The sequence below is a fragment of the Abrus precatorius genome, unplaced genomic scaffold, assembly GCF_003935025.1.
Source record: "Abrus precatorius isolate BTA unplaced genomic scaffold, Abrus_2018 Scaffold9, whole genome shotgun sequence".
NCBI classification, from domain to species: domain Eukaryota; kingdom Viridiplantae; phylum Streptophyta; class Magnoliopsida; order Fabales; family Fabaceae; genus Abrus; species Abrus precatorius.
This window is the reverse complement of record NW_020874439.1, coordinates 7,521,018-7,537,273: the sequence shown is the minus strand read 5'-3', so window position 1 is coordinate 7,537,273 and position 16,256 is coordinate 7,521,018. Positions and strand designations below refer to the sequence as shown.

The window sequence follows — 16,256 nt, the reverse complement described above, 5'->3', positions numbered from 1 at the left end:
ACCCAATTGCACACTCTATACAAAGAGACCTTGTGCTCTTGGAGAAAGACACTTTTCTACACACCTTTTCTCTCGTTTTTAGTTTTGACTTTTTTCACCACTGAGAGTTAATAGAGATCATTGACAAAGACAACGAGTTTTTCTTTGGGATTTGAATGAATGATTGAGCACCCCTGGGAGAACGATAACTCTTTTTTATCTTTTTCCCTTTTGAGTTTCTCTTGTTTGTATTCTCCTTTGTGTTTATGGATTTATTTATCATGTTTTTCGTTGTTTACTTTATTATAGGTAACTAAATCCATAGCTAGGGCTATGGTAGATCCTATTGAATACTCTATGTGATTTTTATGTTTAATAACGCTGTTAATTTCTTTTATTTAGTTTTTATCCTATTAAATTGAACCTTACATGTTAAGAACTAACACCCTTAGTATCTCATAGTTAGTTACATCGTAGGCGGCTGTATCACATGTAATTAATAGAACTATAGGATAAAATGGGACAAAGGGTTAGGCAGATTAAACTTAATCCTTCTCTTTCAATCATTATTAAATTAACAAACCCATTGGTTCTTTATGTTTTCTCTACCTTTTGCCTCACATGATCATTAGGGGTAATCGCCTAGGGGAAAGAATATTAACATTGCATGATCATTGAGTGCTAATAGAATAAGTATGTGTGGTTGATAAACATTAAGGGAACTAACGTTGGAATTAAACTATAAAGAACATAGAAAAGTGTAATAGGTGAGACCACATGCCTTGGACTCTTCTCATCTAATTTCTATCAAAAACCTTCTTCGTTTCTTTTAAATTAATTTTTGAATTTAACTTTTTTTATTTTAATTCATTACGTATCCTTTTAATTTAAACAATTAAATCGAGGTATTCTTGATAATTAAAAATAATTTCTGTGAGACGATAACTTGAGAGTTTAATTTTTAAATCCTTTATTTCTTTTTGACGGGTACACTTGCCTACGTACACTTTGTTAGCATAGAGAAGATAATGAAGAAGAAGAAATTCATATTGCTATTGTGAGTTGGGCGGCACTTCATCCTGAAGTGCGATTATATGTTAGAAGCTGTCAGAGTTTCTTAAAATTTTAATTTGTGAGAGTAGTTGACACATGACCTCTCTCTAAATTTATATTTAATAAGTAGTTATATTATTTTGCTTCACAAGTGACTACTTCAAATAATCTAAAATAGTGTAGTATGTATCCCAATTTTGTTTCTCTCTTTCTCTCATTCCTCCACATGATAATTCATTTTCTTACTTTTTATTTATCCCTTCAAGATTTTGAAAAAAACTCTTATAACCCAATTATTTTTTCTTTGGCATGGATAACTTTGCGTGAATTATTAGAGTGAGAAATAATATTTTAAAGAGAAAGAGATGTTACTCGTTGGAGAGAAATTTTTTATTTGAATTTTTAATGTATACTCACAACTTAAATACATGAAAATATTTGTTTTTGGCAAATTCTCCTTTTAGAGAATGTATATTTTAGAACTTTAAGTTTAAATTTAAAGATTTTATTATTGGAGTTAATTTTGAATCTTCTTATTAAATATTATTAGTATTTAGATTTGTTAGCTTCCACTTTTCTCACGGTTTAGGAGTAAGTCTACGGAGCAAATTAATTGGTTCTTCATTGTTGTGAGTAGATAATAATTATAGTAACATATTTTTATAATAATTATCTATTATTTATCATGTATTATTGCCTAAAATTATTCGCTTGAGAAACCAGCCTCAAATTTATTTGTTGATCATATGAAAGCTTATTGTGATAAGTATTTTAGTTAATTACATGAATTTATTTGTAAATTGTCGTTGAGTGTAAATCACTGAAAATATACTGATAAATTTCATAGTAGTGATAAGTTGAATATCATTTTCACAAAAACTGTAACTTAATTATAAATTTTTCAATTTCTCTAGTATTTGATTAACAATTCGAATGAAATGATGAATTTTTTAAAACAAGTATGAAATATATAATAAATTCGATTGTAAAATTCAAAATGAAATGATAAATTTTTTTATCGTTACAATTATCAAATACAACACTTATGATATATCAAAAGCTTTAGGCAATGAATTCACTAAATCTTCACCTAAGTAATCTAAATCCACTCTAATTAAAGTCCTAAAAGTGTAATTGAAGGTCAATTCTTTGACTCAACAACCTTTCTCCTAAATTAGAAATCCTAATTCCTTAAAAATTCGTAATCAGGACAAACATTAATATCTATAATTCATAAGACCTCATAATTGTTGGCCTCTATTCCTTATCTCAATTCTAATTCTTATTTTAATTTTCTAATTGCAAGTAGAAATTTATGATCCACTATACATGGCCAATTCATAAACGTATTAAAAGTAGAGATAAGCAATCAATTTAAAATAAATAGACTTGAATTAAAAATAAAAATTAAGATTACATTCAATTTAGGGTCTCAATCCCTCTTTTTTTATGAAAAATCTCACGAACTTGTAAGTATGGTATTTTGATTGCAACCAAGGTTTCAAACTTTAATTTGTCTCTTGTTGTGTTTCACTAGCTTAAGATATGTTATGCAGGAGAATTCGTGACTTGAAAGGACCAGATTCTCAATTTCCACGCCTTGAAAGCTCGATAAATTTGGAAAGACGGTAAGTCAGATGCTTGTTTTATTATTATAAATTTATAATTTCTCATTTTCATTTTGCGAGTTAATGACTCAATAAGCAAATGGTCTTAGTGATAATGTACCACTGCCGAATTGGTTAGATTAACCAGACCATAAGTAATCCTTCAAATGCTACTTATATAATTTATCGAGTTAAATTATATCTTTAGCATGATAAATTACTACACTATTATTCTTAGGATTCTTAGGTGCCCCCTGTTGATGCATGTACTTTATTTAAAATATTTCATCTTTCTTATTTATTTGTTGCTCTCATATTTTAGAAATTTGAGCTTGCAAAAATCGATATTTGTAGCCTTTGGGTGATGATGCATTCATGGTGATTTTTTATAATTCAATATAAAATATTGAGTTTTAGATTGGTTCACTTTATTCAAGCTTGCCTTCCAAAATGTAGTTTTTATAAGAACATTTGACATTACCCAACACAAACAAGTGTTGAAATGAATAAGTAAAAGAACTGCGTATAATATGACTCAATGCGTATAATTTAAATAATGAATTTTCTTGCATGTGTATTTTAAATTTAGGAAAATTTTACAAAAAAGAATTAAATAAAAAATGATTTTTTGTTATTAACACTGAATGCTTTATTAAATAAGATTGATTTTAAAAAAATAAAATTAAAGAAAATAGTTAATTATATTAATAAAATATAATTATAATATACTTTTAGAGTTAAATATTTTTTAATCCTTCAAAATACATTAAATTTAAATTTTAATTATAAATTTATTTTTTAATTGAGTCTTATATTTTAAAATTATGTTAATTTTAATTTGTAATCACTATTCAATAATAGCATGACTAACTCAATATATAATTTATAATTATATTTAATATTTATTATTTTAATTAATCTAATTTTAATAAATTATGATTATTAATATATTTTAAAAATAAATATTTATTAATAAAAAATTCAAATCAAAGAGTGTCAACTCTTGAAAAGACTTGCTCGTTGTATGATAAATGTTAGCCTAATACAGTATCATCTCTATCGTTCCTTTAAAGGTCGACACTTAAAAAGGAACAACACTTATAATACATGTCAAAAGCAATTCTAGATAAAGAAATATGTTTCAAAATAATCATAATTTAGTAATTAGTTTTTTAGAAACCCCTAATCAGACAAAAAGAGATTCAACAAGAACCACTTTTAAAATAGTTGCAACACAAGATCGTTAGTCTAAAAAATTATTTATTTTATTAACTATTAAGTTTCATCGGTAGTCTTTGCATTAACAAAAATAAAAATTGGGCATCAATTAGTATAATCTTAGTAGAGCACAACTACTATTATAATCTTCGTAAATTGGCAAGATTCCATGATTTGAGGAACATTTCTGTGCAAAAGGAAGCTAAAAGAACACCTATTTACGCAACATAAATATATTTTGCAAGCCATTATTTAGTAACCATAAATAATTTACTACTAAATCATGCTATACATCTTAATTAATATGAATTATTAAATATTAGTTGGTAAAAGATTGATTTTTACTAATAATTAAGATAATTTTTTTAAAAAATAAAAAATAAATATCAAGAATTGGGGTAGATGCAAGGCAGAATCCTTCCGTTCATAAAATTATTTTTCAGAAATCAAACTTTCAGTTTCTCTCTAGCCTTTTCATCCGATTGGCTCTCAAAATCGAAAATCTCACTTTCTATCTCATTTTGTTTCTGTGAATCAAAATCTTACATTGTCTTGGTAGATCTAAATATTCTTCTTGATTTAAAAATCTAGGTGAGTTTTTGATTCTTTTATTTTTCTTTTGATTTGCTCGTTGATTTACCGCCATTAATTTCTCAGTGTATTGTATATAGTGCTTTCTTCATATTCTACACTAAGGTGTATATAAGTTGGTTTGCTAGTGCTTGTGTGTTTTTTCTTCCATTTTATCTATCTGATGCATGTTTTGGCAAATTTTTTTGAAGAGAATAATATCACATACTGATACAATACTTGCTTTCCCTTATTCTCTAACTGCATTCCTTGAATGAATGCTAGCCAGCATTGGCATTATATTTATTAATAGTGGATCCTTGGTAGCATTTTAGTTTCGAGATAGGTTTTTCATATTATAGTATTTACGCAAAATGACACGATGCAGAGATGCACTAGATGCTTTGGGGTTGGTTCGTTATCGCTACAGGCCCATGCTTATGACCATGTTAATCTCATTGAGAAGCTAAATTGGAGATAGTTTGTGTCATTTATTTCTCATATAACTGAAGTAATTTTACAAGCTGATAGCAATTCCAGTGACTAATCTATTCCTACTAAGTTAATCATTTTACAACATACCATAGAATAATATTAATTAATTGTAAGTTAGTAATATTGATCACTACTCATCTTCTAGATTTTAGAAGAAACTACTGATTAACTTTGTGTATCAGAAGGAGCTTCAGCCTATGCGCATTATAATGGTTTCTTCATCTCAATTTTTTCAGTAGCTGTCATGCTTGAAGTACAGTAAAGCTATGATACTAAGTGAATTAACTGCAAAAATAATCATTTGATAATTTTTTTCATGTAGAAAATTGATAGCATGATTATTGTAAAAAAGTGATTTTGAAAGAAGAAAGAGAAGTGTAAATAAATAAAACCAAACACTATTATGATGTTCTTTCATATTAAAAAATATTTCTTTTATATTACTTAAAGAAACATCGTATTATAAAATAATTTAAAATATGAAACGTGTTTTCATGTTGAATTTTCTTTTTACACACAACTATTGTTAATATAATGTGTGAACTTAAATTATTAATGAAATTTATAAAAGTTGACTTTTAAAGATATCAAATATGTTATTTCTTTGAAATAATTATATGTATATTATTATTTAAAAATTTGTAATACAAATTGTCAGTAAAATTTTTACTAATAAAATTATTCATATTTAAGAGATTATTAATTACTAATAAAACTATTTTCAAAAGTTTATCGCGATTTGAACACCTTATATTTTTTTTATTTCAAATATGTCAAATTTATGAAGAATTATAAAGTGTAATTAAATTTTCATTATAAATAAATAAATAAAATTTACTAAAATAAATCATTTTGCATTAGTAAATTCATATATGAGACAAAATTAAGAAGTAAATTGTATAAAATATACTGTAAATTAGGATTTACATACTGAAAGTTTCAGTTACAACATAATGTATTATATTTACACATTATTATCCAAAATATACAATAACTCGACCCCTACCGCCTATAGGTAGTTTTAGACAAGTTTCCTTTGAGGTGGATACCTGAATGCCAAGTATAGCTCGTAATAATCTATCTTCCGGGGAATTTATAACAGTTCATATCCATTCCTATATACTTAGGAACTAAAAACTAGTTGTCTATATTATGTTAGGTTAATTCATCATCCTCACCAAGATAAGCATCATTAGAGTCCGTCACTACCTCTATACTAGAAAATCTTTCAAATATATAGTTATTAGGTTTTCCTAGCAAATCATGATCATGATAAGTAAAGACATTATTCATGATTCGAGAAGACCTTTTTATTCCCTAATATAAATAAAAACTAAGAATATGATGAATTCAACCATTGGTAAGGAAATCAAAAGAAACTGCATAACTATATATCACTTCTAAGGTCTACTCCTAATTATCCTCAAAATACACTCTAAAGTTTAAATGTACAATACATCTATATTCCCTAAAGGTATACTATAATCTAATACAAATTTTCATGTCACCAAGTCATATAACACAACGTATGCAATACAAATACAACATATGCAATCACAAGCCCTTAATAAAGGCATAGTCAAGAGTCTAGTCGAGAAATAAATGTGAGGCCATGTGACGCATTCGTCTCCAACAATAATGTGTACATAACCTTGAATGTTGCTCACTATCCTACATTTCTCCAAGGTATCCACATCATCTCTAGACTCTATACTCATAGTGTATCTTTTGTAACTATCCGAATTAGATCATCTAATTATCATAATCATTCTATAATCTAATCACAAGATCGTGCTTACTAGTACTTCCAGGCCAATTCTATATTGCTCATCATTATTATATGACTCAATTACAATGACATGTTTCTTAATCATAACATCATGTTTATTATAATCTTCCAGACGTATATTTGCAATATAATATAAATATTTTAGTCCAATCAATACAGTATAACATTCAACATATTTAGTATACAACAACAAAAGTTCATCTAGTTGTACAATCATGCCATCTCATCATAAAACTCATATAACACAGTATATTCAGTCAATCAACAAATCAAACACATACACATCAATAATCTTACTTCATTAACACTTATTATTCATACATATATTGCCAGAGTGCTATATAATAAAGCTCTTATGAGCTCAACATATAATGTAACACCTTAAATTTAATTTCTAAAATAAACGAATTTTGTAAAACGAGGATAATAAGAATTTTCATTCAAATAGTTTATGAAGCATAGTTCATCAAAATATTTTAAAATAAGGGTGAATTACAATTTGAATCAATAATTGCTATAGTAATACATCAATTTTCAAAATAACTTCCTAAGTCCTATAGCAGTTTTATCCACCCGTTCACCGAGTTCGGTATTGATCGTCTTGATTACTTGAAAAATAAATGTTAAAGTGAGTACTCTACACTATCCACACACAAGCAAGCATAGAGTCTCACCTTGCACGTTTCACATATAATCTAACATATTCTACTCAAGCATTATCAATCATAAACAACTCTCATCATACTTTTCATTTCAATTTACAATTGGTGCGCTTACTGCACCAACAACATTTCACACACGTGCGCTCACTGCACGTAGCTACGCTCACTGTGGCATTGTGATCACAGTTTCACACCATGAATAGTCGCTGATTACCCCCGCATCATGGATACCACGTGTGCAGTCACGAGTCGCTCGACAAAGGCGTTGGTTAGCGGTCTAGTCAAGAGGAGAGTGTATAGCTCGTGGTGCACTCACACTCACTGTTGGTGTCACTACCACTCTCTCTTTTCTAAGGTATTTCTACCGTCCCCATCTTCCACACATCTAGTGTATTGCTGAACCATTCATAGCATATTTACAACCGCATTTAACATGCCTATCATACATAATTTACATCCAAGTTCACACATAGCACATATGCCCTCACTTATTCACATCACACGGCACATTTGCCCACATAAAACTTCCTCACAATTATCTTATTACATTATCCATAATATACTTGATTTTCATCACAATCTCACTACAATCAATCAAGTCCATTCGAACACTCATTGCATCCATCAATCGCATTGCGTTCTACATAAAATTCACATTAAATATACATTTTCTATGCCCTATCTCAACCACATTTTAATACATAACAATATAAATAAATTCTAAATACAAAGGACATAGGGTAGAGTCTCCCTTACCTCGAATGAAGACCCACGACGTAATTCAACAATAAATGTGCTCCCCAGACGAATTTCATCCTAAATATAGGAAAAATCCCATGAGAAACCAAGAAATCAAAGAAAAGAGGATAAACCCCAAAAATTCTAACTCATAAACTTACCTCCAAACGCTCCAAACTCGTTTTTAATCTTCAATTTTACTCTCAAACGGCTTTGGAGGCAATCTAATCGGTAAGAATAGCTTGGAAATTGAGAGAAATGAGAGAGGGCTCAGAGGGAAAAGTGGGAAATGATTTTCCCGAATTCTAAACCCCTCAAATACCCCTCTAGTCGTGACACGCTTACTACAGCAAGATACCCTTTCGCTACAGCGAAAATCTCAGAAGAAATTACACTCTAGTTTTTGCAGAATCTCGCTATAGTGAGACCCTCTCGCTACAACGAGACTGCACCCAGAAATACACCCCTCACTGCTGCTCTCTCGTTGCAACGAGAGACCTCTTGCTACAGCGAGAAGACGACAGTTTCACACCTTCTTCTCAGGGCCTTCTCGCTACAGCAAGAACACCCTGCACCAGACACTTAGCCAAACTTTCAGTCCAATTCCAATCATATACAATAATTCCATTTCCACCACGACCAATACAAATGCTCATATTCACATTCAGACATTCATACAAGTTTACAGAATCACATATACACATATTCTCATCACTATATATATATATATATATATATATATATATATATATATATATATCAAACACATAAAAATCTAATTAAACACTTATATTAATAATCAAACAATATTATAAAACTCAGAGCGTTACATATAACCTATAATATAATGATAAAATAGAGCTCTATTTATCTCAAAAGTAAGATTTAATGGAAGATTGATGAAGTTTAACATCCTTGAACCAAAATTTTCCTAAACATCATGAGATATCCTTGAGAAATATGAAATGGATAGAAACAATCGATAAATTTAAAGTTAAACTCAGAGAAACTTACTTAAAATTGCTTAGAACGGATATACAACCCTTGATTTGAAGGATAATCACGTTGGAAGGGGTTTTATATGAGAAAATGTAGAGAGAGTTTAGAGAGCTGGAAGAGGGATCATGAAATGGAACAATAAATGAGTTTTCATGCAAAAAAATTCTTAAATTCCTCTCAGATTCATGACATTCTCGTTAGAGTGAGTCTCTCTCATTACAGTGAGAGATTATTCATGATATGCTCGCTTTAGTGAGTCATCTCTCACTAAAACAAAAATATCAGATAAAATGTACATATATTTTTCTGCACTTTTCACTACAGCAAAATCCTCTCATTGTAGCGAGAATGTTCCAAAATATTCCATCCTGGTGCTCTAACCCATCGCCTTACTCTCGCTATAGCGAGACATCCTTGTTAATCTTGTTCTATTATGATTTCATAATAATTGAAAATTATGAAATTATAATAGAAAAAGATATGAATGGTGATTATTAAATTAAGCAGTATGCCAAGCAGAACAAAATATGTCAATGTAAGTAACGTTAAACAGTTAAAAAATGGATAATTATTCAGTTCTTAAAGTATTACTTGGCTAAGTGATTCCTAACATAATAAAAATCTAACAATTTAGGAAGTCTTCAATATCCATCATTTCTTCTTCTTTTTTTCCTTTCCCTTTTCACTAGTAAATATTAAAACAATGTCTCTTTGCACGAAGAAACTATAATTTGAGAATTTACCTTCAATTCAAAATTCTGAACAAAAGTCTAAATAAGTTGTAAAAAGTAAACAATAGAAATTGAAGCAATACAAAATATCAATTATATTTTACATTTATAAATCTGAAGGAACTCGAATTAGTGTATATTTGTTTTGCGTCAATAATTAATTTCTCATGTAATTTGAGTCCTAATTTTTAAATGAGACTTTTTAGGTGTTTTTTATCTTTCTTATTATATGTGACATTTTATTTATTGAAAATTTAATTTTTTAATTCAATCTTTATTTTTAAATTTATAATAAATTTTTTTAATTAGTTTTTAATTTAATCTTATTTAATACAATAAAATATTATATTAAAAATTAAATATTTATTTATTAAGATTTATAAAATTTATTAATTATAAATATTTTAAATATTTATTTAAGATTATTATATTTTAAAGAGTCAAGATAAGAAAATAATAATAGGAAAATTTTATTAAAAAATATATTTCTTATACTTTTACAAATATAATAAATGTGAATTTTTTCAAAAGAATTTTCTATTCATAAGTAACGTCGAAATGATTTTTGATCTTGTGTATTTTGATATATGGTACTAATATTCTGTTATTTCAATACAAGATTTTTGTTATTTTTTAAGTATTAATGATTCCTATTCCAGATATGAATGGATTATGCTAAAAACTAAAAGAGAAATACAAATTCATATTCAAAATTTTGATAAAATTGCAAAGGTTCAATTTAATGCCATTATTAAGACAGTTCGTAAGGTCCGGAGTTCAATATGTCACAATTCTATTGTTCTAATGGAATTATCTATCAATGAAGTTGTGTTGAAACACTTCAATAAAATGGTTGAATAGAAAGACAACATCAAGAAATTCTTAATGTGAGCAGAGCACTTATGTTTCAATCTATGTTGTCCAAAACCTACTAGTCATATGTTGTACTTCACGCTGCCTATTTAATTAATCATGTACCTAGCTCCGTACTTAAAAATCCCTCTAACTTTGAATGATTGCATGGTCAAGTTCCCGACCTACGCTGAAAATTATAATGTTGATAAAAGGCTACAGATGCTAAGAAGGAAAAAAACAAAAACAAAAATAGCAAGAGCATTTTTTATTTTTATTTTAAAAATAGTTTTTTATTTTTAAAAATAAAATATAATACAAATAAAATAAAATGGAAATCAAACGTGCCCTGTTGAAGTTTTCATGTTTCAAGCAGAGCGTACTCCTTCAAGCAGCATTCACAAGGAGAGGTGGAGTTGTTGTTATACATTAATTAAGACTTTCACACTGTCCTTTTAATGAGATTAAGTAACAAACTCCAAAAAAGAGAGTATCCAACAGTTACCTTAGTATAAGCAAATTCTCCGAAATCCAAATACATAACAAGGCAATATATTGAATGAAGGGTCAGGAATCAAACTTGCTGCTCAAACATATAAACACGCTTGCTCAAAATACGCTTGCATTTGTTCTATTCAGCAAGCCCTGAAATGTAATATCTGAGAAAATATTAGAAGATAAAAGATAGAGAACTAAGGTTGTAAATATATTTTTGTTTGAAATATCACCACAAGCACTTTACAATGAAAAATTATAAAATCACAATAGAAAAAAATATGGATGGTGATTATTAAATTAGCAATATGCCAAGCAGAACAAAGTCTGCCAGCGTGTGTGACGTGAAATAGTTAAAAATTAGATAACTTTTCCGTTTTTAGTGTTACCTGACTAAGTGGTTATCAATATTATAAAAATCTAACAATTTAAAAAGTCTTATCCTTTGTATTAAAATAATGATTCTTCGCATGATTTGGCATGAAACTATAATTTGAGAATTTATCTTTAATTTAAAATTGAGAAAAAAGTCTAATAAGTTGTAAAAAGTAAACAATACAAAACAATTAAATTTTATATTTATGGAGTAGAAGGAATCTAAATTGATTAGTTTATATTTGTTTTACATCAATAATCAATTTCTTACGCATTTAAACATCTCAAAAAAGTTAACAAAACCTTATTAGTAAAGCAATTAGACGCAATAATTAAACAATAGAAACCAGGTGACAGAAAAGGACATGAGTACCTTTATGATGACTAATTACGAAGGATAATTCGTGGGATGTGTGCGATTTGGCGACTAACAGCACTTGTCTCTTTTCGGCATTCTTTCATTAGGAGGAAACAATTAACAACCTCAAAGATCTTTAAGTTGGTAAGACGACTCATTCCTTCGGGCAGCGATGCCAAATTTTGGCAGGATGAGATTGTGATATGCTGAAGCGAAGAGAGGTTGCAAATCCAATCTGGCAAAGCCTTTAGCCTTGTACACCAACATAATGAAATTTTTTGCAGAGAAGGAAAGTAGTTGATGTCGTCCTGAAACCCAGTTTCAAATTCCTCAAGTGTTTCACTTTCACACCATCTAATTTGAAGAGACTCGAGAGAAGTCAGATTTTGCATCCAACCATTTGGTAAATTCGGATTATTAGAAATGTCCAAATGTTTGAGCCTGGAAAGAATAGCAGCAGAGGAAGATGAGTCAGCTGAGCATGTTGACGCTGCTGTGTTTAGCATTCCTTTTAATGGCTCCACACTGCATTTAAACAAACAAAGAACCTTGACGTTTGGAAAAGTGGGCATGCAAGTCAACTTTGGACAGCAAGAGACGTCTAGTTGATAAAGATGAGGAAATGTGAATCATTGATATCATCTCCCCGCCTTCGCCATCCCTTAAGATTCTGACAATTCACTAATGTGAGGCTCTCCAAAGAAGGGAAGAAGTTAACCGCAAAACCATCTTCATAAATATATATGTATTCCAATTCTTGAAGAAACTGTATATCAAGTATCTTCAGAGACGGGAGACGTTCTAACGGTGGGAGACAGCGACAATTAGGAAGATAATGTAGAAAGATTTCAACAACATTTGTGAGGCGAGAAAGCCAATCTGGGAAAAGCACGCCTGGATAACAATTCACCTTCAATCGCTTAAGATTATGGTGGGGCTGAAGGTTTTCTAATAACTGTAAGCTGTCACTTTTACAAATGCCACTATACTCTTCCTTGTAATATATATCAGACCAATGCAGAGTCAGGGATTTAAGGAAATTTTTTTCTTTTAAATTTACATCCTGTGATTCCAGAGCCATGTCTCTCACACGAACAAGATGCTTAATTTTTAATTTGCCTCTTAGGTTCAAGTCCTTCAATTCATGTAGTGTGCCACATTTTGTCTCTTGGCTATCTCTCACAACAAAGGTTGGTAAAAATTGCAAGGAGGATAATTTTCCCAATCCAACTGCCATCCCACTCAAGGCCTCATAATCATCGATAAGAAGCCATCTCAAACTGACTAATTTTGTGACTACTTCTGAAAATGATTCCTCATCGAACTCATAATTTTAATGTTTGTAAGAAAACAAGATTGCTTATAGATTTGGGAAGACTTATTTGTATTGATCCGTAATAAGACTTATGAACCAAATCAAGGTATCTTAAATGCTTGAAATTTTCAATTGAAGCACACAACTCAAAAATGTAATGTAGCGGCGTTCTCAAGACGCGTAAGTACTTGAAATTTGCAACAACAGACAATTCCTTCTGATAACAAGAAGACCACAAAATCAAAGTTCGCAACCTACTTTGATCCAACGAATCCAATAAATGAATGGCCCCAGATTCCAATGATACGTGCATGGGTCTACCTTCAACTTTTTCTGCCTTACTGTCCAAGTAACAATAATCATTGCCAGCAACAGCCATTGCAAGATCACGAATTAAACCATGCATTTTGAAACTAATGATCTCACCGTATTTATCACTTTTTGCATCTTGAAAAAATGAGTTCCTCAAAAATATCTTTACAATTTTGTTACCAATATCTTCCATGTTCTGTTTTCCAGTTGAACATTTAAGGTAACCCTGTGCCATCCATAACTGAATCAACTCATCCTTTGGAATTTCTGAATCCTTAGGATATAAAGAGCAATAAGCAAAACATTGTTTCATTTCTGGCGACAAGTTGTGGTAACTGCGTTTTAGAATTGTCATGATACTATCTTGTTCTTCACATAATTTCCATAAGTCACCACGTAAAATATTCTCCCATCCACTTTCTTCATTTTGTCCTCGTAACAGGCCTCCCAGCGTTCTAACCGCTAGGGGAACCCCATGACATTTCTTGGCTATTTCTTTCCCAATTGATTCTAGATTTTGATTCACTCCTTTGGAATCATCCTCAAATGCAATGTTCTTCAACAAACTCCAAGACTCTTCATCAGTCAAACCTTTCAAACGATAGGAAGTGCTGGCAGTCATTGCCTTTGCTACATTTTCACTTCGAGTTGTCACTAAAACCTTACTATCTTGAGCGCCACACATCAAGTACTTTTTCAATTGAGCCCATTTGTCACGTCTCTCGTTCCAAATGTCATCCAGCACCAACAAATATTTCTTACCACTTAAATTTGTATGAAGCTCTCTTTGTATCTTCTCTAATGATTGGTCTTGTCTTTGGCAATCAGTAATTGATTCTAATATTTTCTTCAGAATAGTTTTCACATCAAAGTTATCAGAGAGACACCCACATTTGCTTTTGAAAAAATCCCTGCGCTTCCAAGTCATTATACACCAACTGTGCAAGAGTTGTCTTCCCCAAACCCCCAAGGCCAACAACGGCAATCACAGAAACTTTTCGGTTTTCACAAGGTTGTTTCACCAGACTTATAATCTCCTTTTTACTATCATCTCGTCCAACGATATCTGATTCTAACACAAAAGAACATGTTTCCCTCCATTCACTGTTAGTTTGCTTAACCGCCCCTGATCTTGGGCTTAAATTCAATTTATACATGTCTTTCACTACAGCATCAAAACTTTCACGTGTTCTTTTAATTTCTTCAGCCATTTGAATGGGAAAATCAATTCGATTTGAAGATGAGAAAGGATAAAGTACCTTTGTCACTTCTGTTCGTCGTTCCTCGTCTAATTTGTGTCTCATAAATTCGATAGCAAGGTCATCTAAGAAGTCATCTGCAACATGAAGTGCTTCTTTGAACTTTCTAATCCAAACTCGAACGCCGACAAGATCTTGTTTATCGTCAGCATCAAAGAGCACACCATTGATGGATTCAATTGTGATCTTCAACTCTTCCAATTCTTCCATCACATGATACTTCTTTCCAAATTCAATAAAATCTGCGGAAGCCAACCTGTGAATGACATTTGAAGTAACACCAAACGGATTTCAGTCAGCCATCATTAGAGCCAGGCTTAAGTATGTTTGCGTTCTTAAAACACATGGCATTAATTTATACACATAACATTTTTTATTGAGAAAAATAAATATCTTTGATTAAATAAAATTCCCGGTATAAAAAACACCATATGAAATTTAAATAAAAAATTTACTTTCTTAGATTTTATATTTAAACAAAAAATTTGAGATAATAAAATTAAAAGAAGGGTATAAAATAAATTGAACATTATTTTTTTAATTTAATAAGAATCAATTTGTTTAATAAAATTTATCTTTTAAACCGCTTGCTTTGTCTCAGATGTTTAAAAATGTAAACACTGAAAAACAAAACCATCAAACAAACTTTATCATTTGCAGAAAAAGAAAAAAATAAAAACTTTTGTTAAAGAAAGAAGAAAAATGAAACAACTTTTTTTTTTATAAAAATTATTGACAGCAATAAAAGAGGAGGAAAAGAAAACAAGCAGACGAACTAAGAAAATAGGAAAATATGTGAAATTTTTTTGAAAAAAAAGTAAAAGATGTGAAATTTTAAAACAAACTAAGAAAATAAGAAAAGAAAACCTAAACTATAAGCTAAGATATCATGCAAGAATGAAAAAATCATAATTATTGTTTAAATTGAAGAAAGGCTGCAACAACAAACCTGTGAATTAGATTAGAAGCAACAGCAAATGGAATGTGTTCCTCCATTTTTAAAATGATTGAGAAATACTATAGATCTGATGAGGAGGAAAATAGATCTGCAGTGTGTTAAGTTTGAGATTGGCGATGAATGCAAGAAAACATCATTGCTCATATATCTGCCCAGGACAGGGAGACATTTGTAATTTGCTATGTCACAAACCATCGTTTTCTTAAGTCTTATTGGTTCAATGCTTTGATCTTATCTTTAATTTAATATTATAAATATAAAGGGTAGCCTCTAATCCGAGGAACCCAATAGTTAGTGTAGCAATGAGTGCCTGTTTCTTTAGTTAGATATAATAATAATTTAATCAAAAATTGATAGTAATTATTCTTACTTGTGAAATTTTTACAGAAGAATTATTAAAAAAATAATAATATAGAAATAGACTCATCTTTAATTTATTTATTTAAATAAATTTAATTATTATAGTAATTTTTTGCTACCTAGAATTTGCT

At 29.8% G+C, this 16,256-nt stretch overlaps 1 pseudogene; it reads right to left on the bottom strand.

Annotated features, from left to right (window-relative positions):
* Positions 1 to 11,947: 11,947 nt before the first annotated feature.
* LOC113850713 lies at positions 11,948 to 15,803 on the bottom strand (annotated as a pseudogene).
* Positions 15,804 to 16,256: the final 453 nt, after the last annotated feature.